Genomic DNA, 23,724 nt, shown 5'->3' with positions numbered 1-23,724 from the left:
ACCACATTCGCATTGTACATAAGGTGAAAGTAATTCATATTTTCTTTTGATTTTTTTAGCCATTTCAACTTAAATGTTCTGCAACACGTGCAAATATTAGGCCCCTCATTTATGATGTATTGCAAAACAATGGACAAATTTCAGTTTTGTGGAATGTGTTTTTTAGCTTGCCTGCAGCATACATAACATTTAGTCCATTAAGGGTATTTATGTTTTATATATTAATGTGTTTCTTTCCTGCTTGTTTATGAAGTTTATTTATGTGTAAACTTTTTTTTTTTTATGTGGAGTAATGCAAGCATACAGTAAATACAAAGCACAGTGACAAAGTTACGGTAGATACTTTTCTGCTGAATTTTGCTTCTGGAGCATCCTTTGAGGGTCTAACCAGAGTCACCACTAATGAGAAATAGAGCAAAACTAATTGCCTGTTTGAATTCAGCATGCTGAACTATGTATAAAACCAAATTCGTTTTCATGTGACAAAAAGTGTTTACTAGAGTTCATATTTTTATATCTTCAACATTATCTTTAGAAAGTGGTCATTATGACTCAATGTTCTGTTTATTACTTTTCAAAGACAAGATGTTTTTGAGGATTTTTCAACTATTACAATAATTTACAAAAGTCAGATCACATAGGTCAGGACCCTTATGCAAGCTATTTTTTTTCCTTGTAATTTTTCAATTTGATAGCAACAACTTAATGCTATTACATTTACACCGTTCAATTACATGAAAATATTTGTTGACCTAACTGTATCATGTTTCTAATACAATGGATAACTTAATGGTAACACAATTTGCATGTATTGTGAGGTGTTAAACACCTTCTAGGATAATATACCTTAGCATATGGTGGGACATTATGCCTGTAATAATAAGTTTTCTGTTTGGTAAAGAGTTGGCGGCAACATTTTTACCCCTACAAACATTTTGAGTGCCAGTTTTGTACTTCTTCATGCTTAGAAACCAGTATAAAAAAGGTTTTCAGATGGAAGGAGAGGAGCCTTCAGATTGGGATCATGTTCATTCCCTGAGGAGCTCCAAGGATAGGCACTAGAATGCTTGTTCATTATATTTGATTTGTACAGTCAGGTCTTGAATCTCTAATGAGCAGAGCAGAGATGAACTGACTGTCAGTGGAGCAGCAATGAAAAGTAAGGCAACACTTCCCCATTGACAGCTGCATGTAGGTCTGACGCATGCAGGCTCCAGGAATAGGAATGGTAAGGAAGGGCTGGAAAGGTAGCATCTTTAAAAATGGATTTCAGCTTTTTAAAGTTATGGAGCACATGTATTCTACTTTCTAAGCAATGGTAGATTTTTTGCTATAATGATGCACAAACTGGAAGGTATCCAACAAGTCATAGACTTTATTAGGGATCACAGCAACATAGAATGAATATGTACATCAAGATAATATTAAGCCTACCTCAAATATTCCTCGCAAAAAAATGTTCACAAATGGTTATGAATGATAGAACACATTTGAGACTATATCATTGGTATAATGCCAAAAACTCATAAGTCCATGGTTTTTATTTTTTATGTCACTGTAATACCCTGTATTTTGTGTAAACATTTAACAATTTAACATTTAACAAAACAATCTTTACATTCACTCATCCAGAAAAACTCTCCTTGATAAAGGCTCATGCCAAAACATGTTAAGAGATTTTTTTGTCCATAGCCATGCTATAATAAAGGCTTTTTAAATCTCTGAAGAGTGCCATGGATTTTCCTAATGATTGATTTTCTCAATGATTTTTTACTTCTGCTACAAAGTTACCATTTTGCATATTAAGTTTTGTTATGACAGCAACTAATCTGAACATACTTCTTAAAATAAATGAACAAGAAGTGGAGGCAAATATCTTTCCCAAGAAAAAATCTCGTTTCTGACTCTGTAGTAGGAGGGGACCAATGCATAACTCCCATGCCCTACTTTCCTCCCACCCACCCACCCCCCAGAGGAATGGTGAAGGTATAGAGGGCTCCTGCCATGCTTGGTCTGTCACGGAAAGCAGAAGCACAATGTAGACAACCAGTGGGGGAGGGTTAGCAGTGTATTTAAATGAGAATGCTGGACCGCATTTCCCTCTCTCACTGGCCCTCAGCCACCCTTCTCCTCTTCTGTCTTCCCCACTCCATCTTTTCTCCATCAGTGTCAAGCCCCTTCTCATCACTGGAGCTAAAGGTGTCATCAGCATCTTCCTCATCAGAATGCATTTGGATGTTCTGAGTAATGTGTTGGGCACTGAGTGATCTGTTCACAAGTTTTTGTCCTGGTGAGGATAAATAGGAGCCGCTCACTCTCACATAGTTCAAGGTGACAGTGGCGAAATGCTGCAGTCAGCAGAAGATTAACCAGTGCTGCAAGAAAGGCTTCCCTTAAATAACACATGGTGTATTGGAACTGTGTCAGTGCCTTTTGTTCTGCCTGAAGAGCTATGACTTGCTGCAGTCTGAGTATTTGACTTATCAGGGTGTCTGTATCTACAGAGGTAGACACAGGGTTATTGGTCATCTTATCTATGAATGCAATTGTGTTTTACACATGAATGGCATAGATCAATGAATTAGAAATATATATGGCATATTTTAATTAGCAAAAAAGCAATACTGTAGTAGAAATTACCAAAGCATGCATACTATATTTGTTAGAAGAGACTTTGTTTTTTTGTTAACCATTACCTTTATTGGATTGCTTTTCTATAGTATACATATTCACCAAAATGAAGACAGATACTGTCATTAACTTTCATGTCCTGTGTGTAAACTTGGTCTTTCCCCTCTGGACCCCACAGGCCCCAGAGCAGTCAATTATGGTGTGCCTGGAAGCTCCAGTCTGATTCCAGGTGCAGCAACAGTGTCCTTCTCGCAGATGCTGCCAAGATGCAATGTGACAATGAACTGTGAAAAACTGACACTTAAAAATCTGAATTATAACCCAGAGGAACATTGTGATAGTCAGTGGAACTGCTCCTTGTCACATCACCCAGGGGCATGACTGATATTTTTATAATTATACAAACTTCATACACATTTTATGAGTATCAATATAAAAACAAACTCAAGAATATATGGTAATACTAATGTTCATCTTGTTTTTGTAAAAGATTCAAAATTAAGTTATTCATTTTTTAATTAATCCAAAATACACTATATTGCCAAAAGTATTCACTCACCCATCCAAATCACTGAATTCAGGTGTTCCAGTCACTTCCATGGCCACAGGTGTATAAAACCATGCACCTAGGCATGCAGACTGCTTCTACAAACATTTGTGAAAGAATGGGTCGCTCTCAGGAGCTCACTGAATTCCAGCGTGGTACCGTGATAGGATGCCACCTGTGCAACAAGTCCAGTCGTGAAATTTCCTTGCTACTAAATATTCCACAGTCAACTGTGAGTGGTATTATAACAAAGTGGAAGTGATTGGGAATGACAGCAACTCAGCCATGAAGTGGTAGTCCATGTAAAATGAGAGAGCGGGGTCAGCGGATGCTGAGGCGCATAGTGCGCAGAGGTCGCCAACTTTCTGCAGTGTCAATTGCTACAGACCGCCAAACTTCATGTGGCCTTCAGATTAGCTCAAGAACAGTGCGTAGAGAGCTTCATGGAATGGGTTTCCATGGCCGAGCAGCTGCATCCAAGCCTTACATCACCAAGTGCAATGCAAAGCATCGAATTCAGTGGTTTAAAGCACACCGCCACTGGACTCTAGAGCACTGGAGACGTGTTCTCTGGATTGATGAATCACGCCTCTCCGTCTGGCAATCTGATGGATGAGGCTGGGTTTGGCGGGTGCCAGGAGAATGGTACTTGTCTGACTGCATTGTGCCAAGTATAAAGTTTGGTGGAGGGGGGATTATGGTGTGGGGTTGTTTTTCAGGAGTTGGACTCGGCCCCTTAGTTCCAGTGAAAGAAACTCTTAATGCTTCAGCAGACCAAGAGATTTTGGACAATTTCATGCTCCCAACTTTGTGAGATGGCCCCTTCCTGTTCCAACATGACTGCGCACCAGTGCACAAAGCAAGGCCCATAAAGACATGGATGAGCGGGTTTGGTGTGGAAGAGCTTGACTGGCCTGCAGTCCTGACCTCAACCCGATAGAACACCTTTAGGATGAATTAGAGCGGAGACTGTGAGCCAGGCCTTCTCGTCCAACATCAGTGTCTGACCTCACAAATGCGCTTCTGGAAGAATGGTCAAAAATTCCCATAAACACACTCCTAAACCTTGTGGAAAGCCTTCCCAGAAGAGTTCAAGCTGTTATAGCTGCAAAGGGTGGGCTGACCTCATATTAAACCCTATGGATTAAGAATGGGATGTCACTCAAGTTCATATGCGTGTGAAGGCAGATGAGCGAATACTTTTGGCGATATAGTGTATTTAGATCTTATCTTTTTTCTCTATCCACATTGATCATGTGATAAAATCATATGGCACAGAGAGCATTTTTTCAAATAAAGTCATCATAATCTCCAAAAGTGCTGCCCCTTATCTCCTTTCTGACAATGAGACAGTTTTCACTACCTGTCAGGCCTGTCTTAGTTCAAGCCTGCTATGTCAATCATTCTGCACCCTGGAGGCTTGAGACAAGGAGATTTGGGGAAGGAGGAGGGGGGTCAGCATGACACATGGTGCTTATCCCGTGGGAGCTTTCTGATGCCCCTTGACATAATGAGGCTGTCTGGGCTAAGCATATTGGGGTGGGTGGAGCATAGTGTATGCTTTTTTACATGACACAGTGAATGTTACAGCCATGTGTCATATACTAACGCACATACACACAAACACACATCCACAAGGGAGGGTGGGTAAATGGTGTGAAATCCTCCTAAGTGAATGGTGAACTAATCATTATTTATATTGAATGTATTTCTAAAAATTGCAGTTAGTTATTTCTGTTTTCAAAGCCTGTGTTTGAGTGTAAGGCTCACGAAACCAACAGTACATAGGCCTTAGGCATGAAACTCCTCATTATGGCTGTGGTGTGACAGTGTTTGTCTCTCGTGAACAAGTGACCTCTGTGACACCAGCCCACTCCTCACCCCTTCTGTTTCTCTCTCTCATGTCATTACATTCAGGACAAGAAAAGAACCATGACAAGTAACATTAAAACAACATGTGTAGAAGCACAGACACTACTCTTCATACAAATAGTCATGAAGCAAGATTTATGCCAGGCAAAATATCACCACTTTTAATAAGAAACAGCATTTACCAAAGTTATAGAAAACATGCAGGCATGAGAGGGTACACTGAATTATGTAATAACACCACTTATTTCTTCATGTAGTCTTAATGAACCTAAAAGTGCAATGCTATTACTTAGTCTAACAGTTTGTTTAATTAGAATATCAGGTTCCTCCTTTAAGTTATAAAATAATAGAACATAAATAACACTGTAGAAACAATTGAATGCTTTTACAGAACAAGGAACATCTATGTATTTTTTTGCCTCACAATTATTGCCTATTAATATTGAACCCCCTTCATATTGAATACAGTGGAGATCCACACTCTAAAAGACTGTATGTCTAACCAGATAGTCATTGCTTCAGGCAATGTAACATTAGCTATTTTCCATTCTTTTGTTTCTGAGAAGGAAATGTAGAGGTGTGCTTTTGGCCTGTGTAAGTGTAATTATATCATGTGCACCTCAAGGAATAGCAACCTTTTGTTTGTAAAGACCAGTCTGAGTTAGGCTACTTAGCTTAACAGCTTCACTGCCTGGGTCTGACATGAGTACAAATAAACCAAGGAGTACACAACACAACACAGAACAATGTGGGTTTTTAATGCAGTGTTGTATGTGGGATCTAAGGTCATGTGCATTCAGTTGCCTTTACTGATCCTTTTTTTGGCAAAGTGGCGATCTTCAACCCATCCTTGCTCATAAAGGACAAGACCTTACCTGGATGCTCCTCTTATATTCAATCATAGCCAATTATTTAAGATATGTTTTTCAACATTTCACAACATTCCCAGCCTTTAGTTGCCTCTGTCTCAACTTTTGTGTGTGTGTGTGTGTGTGTGTGTGTGTGTGTGTGTGTGTGTGTGTATGTATATATATATATATGTATATTAAATACGGGTCAAAGTGGAACTACAAGTCACTGCTTTCTGTTTTTATTTACATTTCACACACGGTGCCAAATTTCGGCTACTTTTCTTTCCCCTTCATATAACTAAACATAACAAAGAAGACATCTTTAAATTAAAATGAAAAATCGTTGATAAAATGAGTTTGACACCAAGAACTCAGACTTAAACTTGCTTGTGTGAGCACATCAGTGATCTTGCTTTTGAGACGCGAGGGCAGAAAAACATTGTGGCCAACGTAATGTCTCCACCCTTGAGCTTAAGCCTCGGTCAGAGGAGCAGTCACATTCAGGAATTTAACAACTACCTGCTCATTTGCCGATCGTAGTACCTGCCATTTCCACATATAGATAACACGGTTTCCGAAGAAGAACTGAGCCTGAAGTAGAGCAGATCCGTAAAGTCACAAAGCAGAAAGTGGGCGTGGCTGTGAATGTAGTGTCCGCCCCCAGGCTCAGCTGCTGTGTCTCCGTAATTCATCTCGGCGTGTGTCAAGCCTCAGAATTAATAGCGAAACGCGACAACTGAGCGATAGTGTTTTGGGGTTCTGGAGTTCATAAGTTGAAGCGTGAAAGCTCACCCGGTTTCTTAAGAGAGTAGCTTTCAGAGTTTTTTGTTGAAGTCCCACGCAAATTTTGGACACAAATTGAGCCTCGGTGGAGCCTTTCGGGGTGAAACACAACAGCGTACGGCGCGTTTTGAGGTAAGAGCTGCTCATAAGCACTGTATTGACCGTGTTGACTGAGATAGATGAAGATTTTCCGTCTGACTGATGACCGAACTTGTAGTGAGCATGTGCTGTGCTTCGTCTCTTGTAAACCAGGGGACGAGAGCTGACTAAGATATCAAAATAAACAAGAAAACAGATGTATTTATGCACTTACGTTGTGTTGTAGCTAACACAACGCAGGATAATTGCGCAAGGCTGCTTGCTCTTGCCGTAAGGATTGATCGCTTCGCTACCTTTTCCTGAATGGTAAAATAGTTTGAAACTGATCCTTTGACCTGATTGGATCAAAAATTGTCCTATTGTTTATTGTAGTGGGGTTAAAGAGGGTTGGCGTTGTGGTAGTGTGTTTAAACTGACTTGAGTGAGAGAACATAATGAATTCAACGTTTTGATAACAATAAATTAACATGGATTTACCGAACTTATATTTTTACAACAATTTAACACGGATTTCCGTTCACATTCGTTGTCCCAAATCTCTCGCTAGCATACTAAAACAATAAAACGATGGCACTGTATGAAAGACTGTGCTTAGAACTGCAGATAGTGCTTCTGTTGAGTCCGGTTGGAGATGAGGTGTAGAGAGAATCAGGTTTCCCATCCTGCATTATCCCAAACACAAATGGGTCTACAGGGTACCTGTACCCAATACTCAGTGCCAGCATACCTAAAGGGCTCTTCTCATGGGACGTTTGTCCTATATCAGCTGAATTATATGAGAAGCCAGGCAGAGTGAACAGCTTAAAGAAGAAAATATATACAAGGACCTATAGGCCATAGAAAGGGCCTTTATCTTATACTTAAGCTATTTGAGACGTCAGACAAGCATAAACGATGCTACTGATTTTTTGACCTGGCAGTCAAGTGTCTGTAGTTTTGCTGTGTGTGAGTACAATTTTTAAAATAATTTTTGAGGTTTTTTTTTAAATATTAAGATATCTTAATGTCTACATCAGTATATAAAACTACATAGAAACGAAATGTGCTTCTTTAATAAGCTAATCATGCAGTCTGCCAATGGCCTGTGATCTCAGGCTATTGTTACTCACATTGCTTTAACAACTATGTCCTTTTTGATAAAAAAATAGCTTCAGCTGCCCATTTGCTTAAGGAACTAAATTGTTCTGTAAGAGTTTTCTGCACTTGTCCTAAAGCAGGCACTTAGGACAAACCAAGTTTAATTTAGCTGTGCACTTCTCCATGACAATATTGGCACAGAGGGATCCATTAAACAGGCTTTTAGTGAGAGGTTTCTGAGTTTAGATAAATTGCTGATGTCAGAACCACTAAAAGTTCCCTTGCACAGGCCTTTGCACTGTGAAGTCAGTGTTAAAATCTCAGTTTCATAGTTTTCCTAATCCTAGATTTCATCATTAATGTTCAGTGCTGTTAGGATTCTAGAAGGTGGTATGTGCTTTTACATTAAGCTGGTTAGGTTAATTTGTTGTTTTAAAATAATTAAATGTGATAAGAAATATAAAAAAAAAGCAACCAGAGACACATATATTAAATAAATTAAAGATAAAAATTAAAGGCGTTCTCTTTAACAAGTAGTTTAGAACAAGAACTTTTCGTTCCATTAGTAAACTGTAGGACTTTGTGTGAATCCCTGTTAACAAATCATGAAAAACTGCTTTCATGACAGTCATGACTTCTCCTCAGTGGTCATTCTGCAATGTAATAGACATGGAAAATTGTGAACAACTAGAAGGTAAGGTTTTTTCAGTTGTTAAATTAAAGTGTTTGTGTTGACTAATGCAGGGTTTTATGTGGTTGATATTTTACATGTAGAAACATTGTAGATGTTTAGAGACTGCGAACTCTTTGAGCCACTGTTGCCATTTTTGGAATTCCTATAGTGATTCTTTGTCACCGGCTTTGTTATAGTCATCTTTGAAGTTATAGACTTCAAAGGTGGCATTCACTTAATGAACAATGTGATGTTTGTGGTTAGACCATTGTATAGTTTCACACATGAGTATGCCTCACTTTCACAGTGCCTGTCATTATTATGCTTGGTTTAATTTCAAACATGTTGGCCATGTCTTTTATAATCACTACATTGCTTTTGGTATCTTGTTTAAATTAACTAAAAGTGCAGTTTTGTTCAGGGTTCACTGCCAGCATGCTTCACTGCTCCATTGCTTGCTGTTTGTTTCCTGTCTGTGATCTATTGCAGAGGTTCCCAAAGTCAGTCATGGGGTCTCCATGTTCTACACATTTTTGTCCTTTTATCTGCTCTAACCCAGCTTATTAGAAGCTTTTTTGATTAGCTAATAGGTTGAAACAAGTGTGCTGGATGAGAGAAAGGACAAAAGGGCCCAGGACTGGGATAAGGAACCCCTGATCTGAGTGGTTGAATTCTCTGTTTGAAGTTCATGTACAAAGACAGGATTTGAATGTAATCCTAGTTGTCAATTTGAGACCCATTGCCCCAGAACACATGCAAAGTTTTCTGAATTCTTTAAATGATTGTGATATATGATATACTGATGTATATTGAATTTAAATATTTGCTATTGTTTTTCTTTCACTACCTACATTAATAATCTGTGATGAACCCAGGGACAAGTTGGCACAAGAGATCTGTTAGGTCCCTGTGAGGTCCCTCTGAATCATATCATGGACATCACTGATGCCCTACTTAACATCAATAGGCAGAGTGTATAAAATTCCATCCAATGTGAGAAAAAAACACTACACTATCACTCTTTGATATTTTCTGCTGCTGTTTGTTTGTTGTTGTCTTTTTTTTCAAGAAAACTGGGGATCTGAGGCAGATTTACTTCAGTAAACCGTTTTTTTTTTTCATTTTTTCTTTTAGATGTGTTGATCCTCAGTCCAGCTCACAGTGTGCACTCTCTCATCCACCCCCCAGCACTTATCTTAGATGACTGGAAAAGGCACTGCAGAAAAAAATGGAGGTCATCCCTCACCTCTTAGCACCACTAGCTTTCAGTCCACAGAGAGCCTGGAACTAAATAAGACTATCTGTCTGCTTCAAGAGGAAAATGCTTTTTTTTATCATTGTTGGAGGAGTTTCTATCTAATATATGTGACACTGAGTGCTTTGCCAATAATGGGTTTGGGGCCTTTTGTTTCAAAAAGATTTCATTGAAATTACATACATGTAGTAGGCAGAATGTCGGTGCATATAGAGACTTAGTATGGTATTGTTAGTTTGCGTTTTTGGACGCAGCTATTTAAATGTCCCTCCAAACAAAACACATGAACATGTGCTCACATAAAGGGGAGCCTGTTGGTCTACTGATTCAGGCAGCTACAAAATGTAAGATACAGAACCCAAATTTCACATCAGACAAGGGTTATGATAACTGATTGAACCACTTTATCAAGAGGGAACTGATTGTTGTGCATGTCCTCCAGTTTTTGTGCTTGTCGTTCCAGTATTATTGTGCTGTGTAGTTAACACAGAACAACATTACTTGTACTTGATATACTTGACAAGCTGGGCCCTATGTATGTCTTTACGTCAAGAGTAAACAGAAGGTGCAGGATGGATGAAAAATTAACATTATACTGAAGATATTATAACAATACTTGATAATTCACTTACTTTCTCAGAAGACCTGGCCTTCACCAGTCTTTGACTGAGTTCTGTTTCTATACTCTTTCAGTGCACTTATGAAATCCATTTGCTCCTGTGGGGCCAAAGCACAACTGATGTTACAGAATTTGCTTCTGCACATTGTGTGCAGTTACATATTTACACCAGAGAGGTCTCCAAATACCCAGTAGTTACATAGTGCAGCTTTAAATAAAGGTGGTAGAGAAAATAGGCCAGTTTAATGATCGATCTTTGTTCTTTGAATGCAGCTATTACAGTATAAGCCTAAAGTGGCTAAATTGGCTGATTAGCTGTTTTGCTTGTTAGCTGTCGATGCTTGGTAGCTTCCAGCTGACAACAGCCACTAATAAATAAACATTGCTCACCGCTGCGCTCCAAACATTATAGCACAAAGTCCAAAGTTAAAACTTTTGCTGTTTTCTTAAGACAGTATATTTCCTTCTTTTACATGTACTTGCCTCAACCCATCTGATAAACATCTAATTCACCTTCTGTTTGTGTTAACGTAAATATATTGTTAAAGCTATTGGAAATAATTGCTATCAGCTCAAATACGAACAGGTGATTATATAATAAGTGTGATGGGCCTAGGGAAAGGATGGTGTATGGAGACATATGTCATCACTGAACTGAATGGAAGTGAATTATCATGTAGTCCTACTTTTACTTTGTTATTTATACGTCACTGTAAAGTAAGAGTCCAATTGTACCTTATTATAAGTGAAGCTGCTAAGAGTGAAGCATGATTTTTAGTTGGTCTATCATTGTTCTGTAACTGTTTAGTAACTGTCTTTTGTGCATGAAAGCTTTATGCATACCTCCTGTTCTGTTGAGGATAAATCCAGTGTCAGACCATGTCATTAATATTTTCATAATATATGATATATTTTTAAAGTCTCATTGAAAACATGACAGTGTCTTCTGTTTTTGTCATCAAAAGAAAATGTCCTTCTGTTGCTGTTTTGAAAACACTGCGGCATAGCACTCACAAGACATCCTAGGTATTAACATTTAATGCTCTAGAAGTGAAATCTTTTGTGAAATGTGAACAGCTAATGTATGAGTCCCTGTTCTTACTTCTCTTAGCTTAGCTAACCACATTAGTGTTTCTCTAGCTAGTAATTGGATTTCCCCAGACAAGTGGTTAGGTCAGGCTCTTGAGCAGTGAGGGTGGCTTGCAATAAAACAGTGTATAAACACCTTATAACAGCTTTATTTTGGGTTAGCAGTCTCACAAAATGCTTAGCTGAGTGCTCTACTTTTAATGACGATGAGTGCAGGAAAGGTTTGCCATTTTTTTCAGGAATTTAAGCAACATATTCTTTCTCAAGGTGTACATTGTTCTTAGAAAATGGCTTCTCTAACAGCTTATTGATTCCAGAGTTTCAACAGGACACTGTCCTACAACAGTGTCTTATAACATGTGAGATGTGCATATAACAGTAAATGGCCATGCCCTCTGCATCCTGCAAATGTAAAAGATCGTGTCAAGCAGCTACATCCATTTTAGCATTCAAAAGTGCCAATGTGCTGTTTTTCTGAGCCTCTCCCTTTAACTAAATCAAACAAATGTTCACTCCTACTGACTCAGGCATGTTTCTTTATGAAATTGGACTCCTCTAGCTTCTGGTGTTTCTCTTTTTCTTTTGCTCCAGCAGCAGTTTAGACCCCAAATAGTTTCCTCTCTTCCCTCCCTCCTTCTCCTCCCCCTACTTGCTCTTTTGGTTTTGGCAACACATCTTTGCTATACTCTTGTGCATGAAACTGCAGTTGTGACTTTCTTTCCTGTATACAATCCTTTGGTAGAATAGTCTGTGTGAACTTGCTAGTGGACAGAGAACTGTTTTAGCTTTAACAAACTTATTTTTTCAACTGCTCTCTGACCTTGGTATTATAATGGTAGAATTTGTTTTATTTTTTTAAAGCTCATTTACATGCTTGTTTACAAAAGGTTAGGTAGTATTTTATAAAAAAATAGCACAATATCAGATATTTTCAGATACTAATACCAATACTGATTTGATACTTCTTTATCAGTAACAATGAAATGTTATTTAAAATTAGCTTTTAATTGGAGCACTTCACTTAAGATGAGCACCTAAAAGTAAGCTATCGTGCACAAACTGCTCAAACACTCCCCATTACCCCACAGCTAAAAGACGTCATAAAGTGTGAGGACGTGCTATATCAGGATAGATTTGTTTCAGGTTCATTCTTTTTTCCCTTTAACATCTGATTCATCATTTTCTGCTGATATTAGCCCAATACTGATACTTTTGGATTGGGGCCATCTCTATATTTTATTATTATAAACATGCCTACTTTGAACTTGTGGTTGACACAATTATCTAACATTGCTCCAACAAAGAAACACATTTTTGAAACTCATCACCAAACCAACACATTTTGGAAAGTCTTTTCTCTGTTTTGGGATCTGCAGGGAATGGCCTGATCTATCCTGTGAATATCATTGTTATAACACTGTACAACTGTCATTGTATCAATAAACCTACTGTGCATATACACACTACTGTGCAAAAAACAAAGACCACCCTTTATTAATTTGATTTGCAGTCAAAATGGACATTAAATACAAGTTATTAATTTTTCAAGAGATTTTTAGAAGGTTAGATATAAGATAAGCTTTTTGCATAAGGAAGGGGAAAGTCAAAAATAAGGGGGTTTCCAGAACTGGAGTTTCCAGAAATGGAATTTAAAAAATTATTAAAAATATAGAGAAATGAGACTAACAATGATGTGAGACCTAGTAGACAACCAAAACTGTCTCCATCAGATCAGGATTTGTAGCTATAAAAAGTTGTTACTGAGAAAAGGAAATTGACAAAAAAGAAGAAACTGCAAGTCAAACAGAGAAGCTGCTGGTGTTCTGAGAACAATGGACTGACCATCCCAGAGCCCAGACCCCAACAATATTTGAAAGTGTTTGATTTGTGAGAAGCAGAAAATGCAACTAAGTTCAAAGACTGAACTTTGGATTTCTTTGATATTATTGATATTTGATTTTTTTAAAAATTACATTTAGTTGGTAAACTCTGTAATTTTCTGTTCAATACATTTTGTTTTTTTCCTGATGCTGACATTTATTTGTGTTTACATGTATGCCTACATTTTTTTGCCATTCATATTTTTATTCTATTCCAATTGTGCATCCTGGAACACTGTTTTGTCTCATCCCTTTTTGACGTGTGACATGAAATATGTTATTGGTCTGGCACAGTGGATTGAGCTCCAATGAACAGTGCAATAAAAATAACAAATAGATTGGTTTGCAAAGTGTGTTGCAAAGTATATTTTGCTGCAGAAATTCACTCTCTCATAGATTGCAGAACCACAGGGCTGTTGTGGTCATTTTTGACCAAATATTAAGTGTGTTGTAGATCAGTAAGTAATTACAGTACTTTGAAGCATTAAAAATTTAAAATGGTCAAGCCAGCTTTAGGCTAGAGCACTTCTGTCAATAATGTCCTATCATATAAAGTACTCCGGCCCATGTTGTTTTGCCCTGAAAATGGCTTAAGTGCTTAAACTAAGGAATAGCATCAATGTTCAGCTCTATTTTTCTCGACTGGAGAGAAGAAAAGGTTTTAAGACACCGTGAGTGGATGTAACACCATTCTGGATGTTTATGTTTAGTACTTAAATTTGTGCCCTATTAACTCTGTTTTCTGGATGCTTTGCTGAGTATGGAGTACCTCTGACTTCTGTGATGTCTCATTGCTTCCTTGGCCAGAAGGAGAAATGCAAAGAAAGGATTTTATGGGAGCTTGCTGTGGAAAAAATGCCTGGCTTTTTCCCCACCTAACTCCGCCCCATTTCTTCTGAGCACTAGTAAAAAAGAAGGATATCTAATTCAGGATGTCTCAAGTCCTCCTTTGTAGGTGCAATCAGATTTGCATCCATGTCCTCAACTACAATAATGTTTATGTAAATCTAATTACCATCTGATGTCTTTGAGGGACTTTCTGAAGGTATTGGGAGCAACAAGAAATAATGTTACCCATCTTGTGCGTATTGTGTAGCAGCTGAATGATTTCAGTATGGTTTTAATGGGCAGCACTTGAATGAAACCTGCACATTTATGAGGAGGTCCCACTGTTGACCATCTTCCTGATGAGGAAATGATCCAGCTGCAAGGCTCCTGACACTTGTAACCCAGCATGATGTCCACACACAATGCGGAGCTGCCTGTGAAATCAGACCCAGTCAAGTCTCCAGTTATGTCAAGGTCCATATGAATCAAATCCAGAACTCCAGCTTTTTCTGCAAAGCTTAGGCTCTTGTATGGGCCATTCTCAATTAATCAGGTCAAGGCACTGTTATGATTTAGCTCATTTGAAGGCTTGTGACTGTAGACACATTTTACATTGATACTTTTTAAAGTGTACTTGAGTAATTTAACTTTGAGAATAACCAAAAATCAGAAGCCTAATTTATACACATGAAATAAGCCGCTCAGGGCGGAATTTCCACAAAGCTTTCAGGGGAAAAAAATCATGGTCATTGGTAGGGCAATTGCTCAAATATTCATTATGCTGCTGTATGACTTCCCAGAAGACAGCCCCAAGAGTCTTTTATTTATACAAAATATATCAAAACAGTTAGAGATATTGACCAACATCAGATGGGTTTTGAACTAATCCACCTACCGTAATAGCAGTAGAGGCATTAAGTATGTTTCATAAAAAAAATTGGCAGAGCAGAAAATGGATTATATCCTGTCAGTTTGGGCATGATTTGTGTATATACATCTGAGACTTACTTTGAATTCTTACATGCATTAGACATTTTGGCACTTTGAACATCACAGACTGCTGTATAGTGTTTACCATGGATTTAATGGTGGCCTGAAATTGACTACAGATGTTGGCTTCAAGTATGCTTAACAGGGTGGTTAGACTACAGGGTAAATTTGTTCCAAGGAAGGAAAATAATAGGGAAAAACTGTCATTTTTGCTTCGTAAGAGCCAATTGTGCTCAAATGTCATGTGATAGAAACAGGGCTAACATTTATGTTGAGCACACTCTGGGGTTTAGCTGAATGTTTGGCATTTGAATTATGAGACAGAGAGAAAGTAACTCTTCACTGACTGGCATGATATTACTTGTGTTTAACTGGTGACAAAATGAATTAATATAAAATAAAAGTAAAATAAAGGTAGCAGAAATGCTTTTTAATTGTGTTGTCCTTAACAACTTCATATAGTCTTTCAAACCATCAGCTTTATTGGACGTAATCACTCAGGTTTGGAGGCAAAAGGAAAAGCTACAACTAGTCAGACCAGCTACCTGCTTACCTGCTAGTTTCTTTCCTGTTCCTAAGGCTTTGGCTTCCCATTCATTTGTTTTGTGTTTCAGAGCTGGCCAGGTGGATCGCTCTTAGGAAGAATACGGAAACACTTTCAGGCATTGGACTGCATTACCTGCACTTGTTTTATTTTGGTGTGAAGCTTGAGAGTCTCCTTAAGGTCCTGTTGTTAAGGGCTGTTTGGTGATCATTTAGCAAGATTAAAGAATCAGATGGTAGGCATTATACCTGGGTTGAATTCATTCATGGCATTCATGACTGTTCTTCTCAAAGTTAAGTCTCTCCTTAGGTTGTCCTTTTATTGAGCTGTGTGGCTTATGAATAAGCAACATTGTCCAACATCTCGATTGGCTAAAGTACCGTATCGGTGTAGTCTTTCAGGGGTGTGTTTTTTGGTTAGTTTTAGGATAAGTATATTTACGGCAGCATTCAAAATGTGATAACTACGCTATTATAAACAATTATACATATTTATATTATCATTAATATTTAAACAATCATTTATGGTTGCATTTATGATAGAAACATCATGATCACTTATTTGGTGTTCCTGACTTTGCGTCTAAAAGGATTAAATACTAATTTGATGGAAATGTGAATTGTTTCCATCAGTCTTTGTGAAATGTAACTGTATGAAATATAAATGTAACCATTTAATGTAACAAACTATTAACAGAAAACTTCTAAGGAGTTACCCCCCCCACCACCACCACCAAGTTTGATCATTTTTGGTCACTGCATGTATCGTTCCACCGATTTTAACAATTGTGTACCCTTTCAGTCGTGTTTCATAATGTTTTACATTTTTTATTTATGCCTAAACTTTTAAGGTTGGCTCTTTTATTGGGTCAAATCCAAAGTATTTGTAAAGCATTGCATAGGTATCTAGATATGTTCACATAGCCAGATAGAACTGTCACAACTGAAGGAACTAAACCAAACATTTGTTCATGCAGTGGGCATGTTCCCTGTAAATGAGTTTTTAGTCAATTTTATGGCCTTAAATATAATGTTTAGCCTGCTGGGTTCAGTCCCTGCAGAGAAGCAGATTTGTAACTTTAACATGGTCTTTATTGCAGAAACACACATTGCAATAATGGTAAAAATATGATTTATCGTGTAGCCCTAATATAAAAGTAGGTAAATGAAATTTGCTCTTTCCTGCTCTACCGTAGATATTAATTAGACGTTAGACTAATTATTAGGCTAATTTTAAAACGTTAAAATGGCGGAAGACTGTTGGTTGCTAAAGTGTTGGTTAAATGTTGCTAGGCGGTTACTGTGGTGTCCAAGGTAGTTGGTGAGGTGTTGCTAGGTGGTTGATATCCTGTCCCAGGTTGTTGCTAAAGTGTTGCTAGGTGGTTGCTATGCTATTAAATACACTGGTACCTTAAATCCACTGCTTCCTTAAATTCGCTGCTACCTTAAATCATCTGGTACCTTAAATCTATTGCTACTTTAAATCCAATGGTATCTTAAATCCTCTTAAAGCTTAAATCCACTGCTAGCTCAAATATAACGCTACCTTAAATCTATCTCTACATTAAATCCATTGCTACTTACATCCACTAGCACCTTAAATCTCCTACTACTTATCCATTGATCCACTGGTACATTCAATCTATTGCTACCTTAAATCCACTGCCACCTTAAATCTTTAGCTACCCAAAATTAATGCCTAACTTAAACCCACCGCTTCCTTAAATCCAGTGCTTCCTTAACAATACTTAAACCTTAAGTCCACTGCTACCTTAAATCTCCTGCAACCTTAAATCTATTTCTACCTTAAATCCATTCTTACCTTCAATTTAGTGCCACCTTAAATCCACTGATAGCTTCACTTCATTGGTACCCTAAATCCACTGTTCCCTTAAATCTCCTGCTTCCTTAAATCTACTACTACCTTAAATCCACTGCCACGTTTAATCCACTGGTACTCTAAATCTTCTGATACTTTAAAATCTGTTTCTGCCTTAAATCCACTGCCACCCTAAACCTCCTGCAACCCTAAATGAATGGCTACCTTAAATTTACCGCTCACTTAAATTCAGTGCCTCCTTAATTCCACTACTACCTGAAATCTACTTCCACCTTAAAATCACTGATACCTTAAAACCACTGCCACCTTTAACCTCCTGTTACCTTAAATTATTTGCTACCTTAATTCTACTACTCCTTTAAATCTAATGCCTTGTTAATTCCACTGCTACCTTAAATTCACTGCCATCTAAAATGAACTGATACTTCAATGCCACCTTAAATTTGCTGATACCTTAAATCAACTGCCACTATAAATTCACTGCCACCTTAAATCTGCTGATACCTTAAATCCACTGCCACCTTAAATTCCTTACCAACTTAAACTTATTCCTCAAATCCACCACCACCTTAAATTCAATGCCACCGTGAATTTACTGATACCTGAATCTACTGCGGTCTTAAATATACTACCACTCTATATTAACTGATACCTTAAATTCACTGCCATCATTAATTTACTGAAACCTTAAATCCACTACCACCCTAAATTGACTGAAAATCACTACCACCTTAAATTTCCTCATACCTTAAATTTACTGCCACATTAAATTCGCTGCCATCTTAAATTTACTGATGCCTAAAATCTACTGATTCCTTAAATCCACTGCCACCTAAAATTTACTTATACCCTAAATCTACTGCCACCTTCAATTCAGTGGCACCTTAAATTCACAAAAGCCACTGCCACCTTAAATTCACTTCCAACTTAAATCCACTGCCCCCTTAAATTTACTGATACCTTAAATCAATTGGTACCTTAAATAGACTGCTACATAATGGCTACCTTTTTGTTCTGATTTACTACTATTATTTTTACTGTTATTACTGTGCTTTAGGCTGTAAGCAAGAGTCTATGTGTACTGTGTATGAGTGTCTGTGTGAGAGATGTGCATTGTGACATCATTTCTGGTAGTTAGATTGAATGTTCTGAACATCCCAGCATTCATTTTCATAGGAAAAATTTTGTCTTTGAACAATAATTTTTAAGAAAACCATACATCAGATTGGTTCAAAAAGCACAAATGCACTATTTCCGTATATGAGGAATGTTGGTGCAAAATTTAGTGCTTGAACGTCAAAAACTGTGGACTGTAAGAAGTTCATAAGATTTGAGCATATAATAATAATGATGATGATGATGATAATGATAATGATAATAATAGGAAGAGGAAGATAAGGAAGAACAGTAAGTTGGCATTTTCAAGCCAACTTCACAGTAATAATAAGATTACAAAGAACATAAAGTTAAATTTTCCAAGCCTACTTAACTAGCCTTGTGAGTTGTAACTAAATTGTACCCATAATGAATATTAATAGAACCTTGGGTAGATATATCAATTTACTTCACTTTAATCATAGTGTCACTTTAAACATAGCGACAAAATACATGCACCATATATGCACCATGAATACATCGTTATGGGTGATGCTATTTATGTCACTAGATTGCATTACCAAGCGAGTCCAAAATGAAGTTCCTATGGAGTTCTTGTGCAAAATCGTAGTTTGTAAATGCTTAATCATTTTTATACAGATAAATTCACTCGTTTTGTCAACACAGAACGATGTTAAAATCATTAGTATTGTTTTGACCTGCGTGCCACTGGGTTCAGCCTCAGAGAGTAAACTTTGCTAGCTAACATCTCTGAAGAACAATAGGCTGTTTTCAAACCCAGTCAATTTTCAGGGAAGCAAGGTAGTGCTCTATTAATGGAGATAGTTATGGTCTATGTGTATTACGATCATAGCAGTAGTAATACATTTTAGTGCTTTTTTTGTGATTGGTTAAATTCACATTTGTAAACCAATCAGGTCAATGATGCTTGGCCAAAAATATGCTCCGCACCATGGAGTTTGTCCTCTCTATTAGACACTCCTACCTTGTCAGTCTACCTTGTAGATGTGAAGTCAGAGACGATAGCTCATCTGCTGCTGCACAGTTTGTGTTGGTCATTCTCTAGTCCTTCATCAGTGGTCACAAGACGCTGCCCACAGGACACTGTTGGCTGGATATTTTTGGTTGGTGGATCATTCTCAGTCCAGCAGTGACACTGAGGTGTTTAAAAACTCCAGCAACACTGCTGTGTCTGATCCACTCAGACCAGCGCAACACACACTAACACCACCACCACATCAGTGTTACTGCAGTGCTGAGAATGATCCACCACCCAAATAGTGCCTGCTCTGTGAGGGTCCATGGGGGTCCTGACCACTGAAGAACAAGGTAAAAGGGGGCTAACAAAGTATGTAGAGAAACAGATGGACTACAGTCTGTAATTGTAGAACTACAAAGTGCACCTATATATAGTAAGTGGAGCTGATAAAATGGACAATGAGCGTAGAAACAAGGATCATAATGGTCATAATGTTATGCCTGATCGGTGTAATATATAACCCAGACTCATCTGATGGATGAATGAGTCTGGGTTTGGCGAATGCCAGGAGAACGTTACCTGCCTGACTGCTTTGCGCCAGCTGTAAAGTTTGGTGGAGGAGGGATAATGCTATGGGGTTGTTTTTCAGGGGTTTGCCTAGGCCCCTTAGTTCCAGTGAGGGGAAATCCTAATGCTTCAGCATACCAAGACAATTCTATGCTTCCAACTTTGTGGGAACAGTTTGAGGAAGGTCCTTTTCTGTTCTAGCATGACCCCAGTGCACAAAGCAAGGTTCATAAAGGCATGGTAGGGTGAGTTTGGTGTGGAAGAATTTGACTGGCCTGCACAGAGCCCTGACCTTAACCCCATCAAACATCTTTGGGATAAACTAGAATAGAGATTGCAAGATAGGCCCTCTCATCCAACATCAGTGTCTGACTTCACAACTGCTCCTCTGGATGAATGGGCAAAAATTCCCACAGACACACTCCGAAATCTTATAGATAGCTTCCCAGTAGGGCGGAAGCTGTTATAGCTGCAAAGGAAGGACCAACTCCATAATAATGCCTATGGATTTAGAATGGGATGTTATAAACGCTCCTGTAGGCGAAATGTGTAAGTGCCCCAATATTTCTGTCCATATAATGTAGCATAGCTAGCTAATGCACTTCATGTGAAATCAGCTAGATTTGAATTATTTGACTGTGAAGGTACATTGCACTCATTTACCCTAACAACTACTTAATTCTACATAGGTTACTCAGTATGGTAAAGGACTCTGTATTGGTGGGTACTAAAAAATATGCACACATACTTGTACATGGCCTAAAAAAGATATCAAGATATCAATCAACATACTTATGTACAGATTCAGTTATGCACAAAGTAAATTCAGTACAATTTAATAATGTTTATCTGAATTTAATAATGTGTCCTAAATACATGTACATTAACTGCTCTATTATTTGATTTTTCTTTATTTTCTACTCCATATAATCACTGGGTCTTACCTAGCCACCCCATTGTAAAAATTCTGGCTACACCCAATAATTGGCTTATTATTAAGTCTTTTAGGTGAATTATGTGTCCTGTATTAAACAGTTCCAGTTCTGGACAGTTGTTTAGGTCAAGTTAATACATAAAGTGGATGATCTGATGTTTATAGTTCAAATTTTGGCTAAAATACTTTCTTATAGGTTCTAATATCTTTTTTTACTTGTTTTTTTTTTGCTCTGATTGCTTTGCCCTTTATGAAGGGTATCTCCACTTACTTCAGCATGGTAGCCTTACAAAATAGGAGAAATTGCACTATTACTATAATAACTTCTTAAATTTGCATGTCAGAAGAAAATGGAATTTTGCAACTTGCTGGTAATCTCATAAAAAAACTGTACAGAACTGTAAGAAAAACTTGTAAAAAACTCATTCAGTGTGTCAAAGCATAAAAACTATAACATCTATCAAACTCAACATAAAAAACTCATTGTCAACATAGCTGATAATGAATGCTTTACAGAGGGAATAAAGTCTGCTGTGTTTGTTCAACCCTTTCTAAGGAAGAGTGCTGACTTTAATTGAGTCTCATTAGCCTAGTGATTTTAGCCTCTTACCTGTAACTGTGAATTCCCCTCTCCTGCTACTTTGAGCCTCCACTTGGTCCAGTCTGACATTTCTGTCTCCCGCTTAATCACTTAGCTTCAAAGCCCTGTTTTGATGCCTCTACATCCCCTCTTTCAGGAGACAGGCAACACCCTCCCAATCCTAGCACAAAGCCTGAGAAAAGCTGTGGTCGTAAAACTGCACAAAACAGTCTAAAAACAGCTGCTATTGAGAAACTGCCTTCAACAGTTGGTAATAGTGGTGTAACGATTCTCCATGGTTTGGTTCAGACTTCAATTTTTGAGGCACGGTTTGGTTCATACCTTGTTTTTTGTTTGTTTGTTTCTTTGTTTGTTTTTAATTTTTGAGGAGGGTGAATAAGAAAAAACTGAGAAATCAATTCTGGGTTTTATTAAATCACCAACAATTTGAAACACTAAAGATAAGAACACTCAAGAACATGGTAGATTAACTAAACTTCACATAAAAAAACTACGTGAACAGAAATAAATAAATAAATAAATATAATAATAATTTTGTGATTTACAGGACTTATAATTAGTAGTGGGCAGTATGGGCAAACATTAATTAATTTTGGATGCTTAATTAAACCTTTCTTGTAGATTAACAAAGACATATTATTCTGGTTATCTAATCACTTTCAATAAGAACCATATTTAATGACTAAATGTAGGTAAATGTAAATTCTTTTTATTGGGTGAAACAGTAAAAACAGAAAGTGAACAACAAATTGACAGATGTCACTATTGCTTGCTAACCCTTACGAGATAAAGGTGAGTGTATGTAAAGCCCACTTAATAGTTTAAAACAAATTTCAACTGGTATATCGCCCACTACTACTTATATAGTTAAGTGCGAAAAACGAGTTTTGTTACATTAGTAATGTAAAGAGAGCTTAACAGGCTGCACCAGAAGGTTGGGGTTTTGGGCAGGTGGGGGCAGGATATGAGACCGTGGACGTTTGTATCATGGTTTCGGTCTTGGTTTCTGAATCATTACACACCTGGTTAGTAGTCGAGACATGCAGGGACACTACAGCAACCAGAAAAATGGTGCATTTTTTTCCACATTTAGAGGTTTTACTCGTGTTTTTTGAGTTGTCACATTTCATGCTTGTCCCACAAAATTGGGCTATTTGAAAATGCGTTCATGGATGCATATTATATATATTATATATAGTCTCATGTTTTGTTTTAAGAGTACAACGGCCATTGCAAGTGTTTGATACTTTGATTGCAGTAGAAAATGAAAACAAATCATCATATGAATGTACAGTGATCCTAGTGTTAAATAGCTGGCAACATTGAGGCACTGTCACTGTATGAATTTGAACACAATGTAATTACAGCAGTTTAACAAAAACTAAATAAAGTAATACTTTATTTAGTTTTTGATAAAAATTGAAGTATATTCCCCCACAATTCTGATCTTACCCCTGCCCGAGTGTAAGTTTTTATATTTAAACATTAGACCTCATCTGGTATGAGCTCCTTCAGTTATAAGATCATGATGAATTATTCTCTGTTTCAGGTACAGGCTTATCTGTTACTTCCTTCTTCAGTGATAAACATCCTGTGGGACATACCATCATTGTTCTTGTATCCTGGCTTAAAGGCCAGAGGTAGAGATGCGCAGTCAAAAAAAACAGAAATAATGTGAGGCAAAGTTACTTTTCAGGAAGTGTGCAAGGCCAAATCATGGAAAGGATGTCCTTTATTGCCAGTTGTCTAAAGACTTAACTTTGCTGTATAGGTAGTTAAGTCTTTATAGGGCTTTTCACTGGGGCAGAAACAGGGGCTTTAGATGTTTTTCAGTTAAGCACAGCATTGTGTTTCTAGAGAAATGCATCCAAATGTAGAACTCTGTGATCAGTTAAAAAAATCTTTTAACTGGGCAACATATAATCCCTGTGCACTGTGATCAGTGCTAAA

At 37.6% G+C, this 23,724-nt stretch overlaps 1 protein-coding gene across 1 annotated transcript in view; it reads left to right on the top strand.

Annotated features, from left to right (window-relative positions):
• Positions 1-6,561: 6,561 nt before the first annotated feature.
• tspan18b (tetraspanin 18b) overlaps positions 6,562-23,724 on the top strand; it is a 48,621-nt gene continuing 31,458 nt past the window's right edge. The window contains exon 1 of the mRNA XM_036563659.1: positions 6,562-6,816. The gene's annotated coding sequence lies outside the window, so the exon portion shown is untranslated. The remainder of the gene's footprint in view (positions 6,817-23,724) is intronic.

This window comes from Colossoma macropomum, unplaced genomic scaffold, assembly GCF_904425465.1.
Source record: "Colossoma macropomum unplaced genomic scaffold, Colossoma_macropomum, whole genome shotgun sequence".
In the NCBI taxonomy this organism is placed as follows: Eukaryota; Metazoa; Chordata; class Actinopteri; order Characiformes; family Serrasalmidae; genus Colossoma; species Colossoma macropomum.
This window is presented reverse-complemented; position numbering and strand designations above follow the sequence as displayed.